A 280-nucleotide genomic window follows, 5' to 3' on the forward strand; every position below is an offset into this window, starting at 1 on the left:
ACTCTTATAGGGGTAATTATAAAAACCCAACATGAGAAACAACCAAGGTCTAGGCTTTCATAGTTTCAGTAAGGAATGAGGCACACTTACACATGAAAGTTTACAGGAAATTGTATGCATGTAATTTCAACCAATATTTCATTATTTATTTTAGTATAACCATATTTACATTGTTGCTTAAAATCAGATGCATGTTTGCACAATGAGTATTACTCTGTTGTGTGGGTGGTATTTTTCCCTCCGAGGGGAGAGGGGATATGCATATGGATCTGCCAGTTGC

The 280-nt window shown here is 36.1% G+C and overlaps 1 protein-coding gene across 2 annotated transcripts in view; it reads left to right on the plus strand.

The window, feature by feature from the left end:
• LOC119588721 (pentatricopeptide repeat-containing protein 2, mitochondrial-like) overlaps positions 1-280 on the plus strand; it is a 14,583-nt gene that overhangs the window by 12,545 nt on the left and 1,758 nt on the right. The window lies entirely within an intron of this gene.

This window comes from Penaeus monodon, chromosome 24 (assembly GCF_015228065.2).
Source record: "Penaeus monodon isolate SGIC_2016 chromosome 24, NSTDA_Pmon_1, whole genome shotgun sequence".
Lineage (NCBI taxonomy): Eukaryota > Metazoa > Arthropoda > Malacostraca > Decapoda > Penaeidae > Penaeus > Penaeus monodon.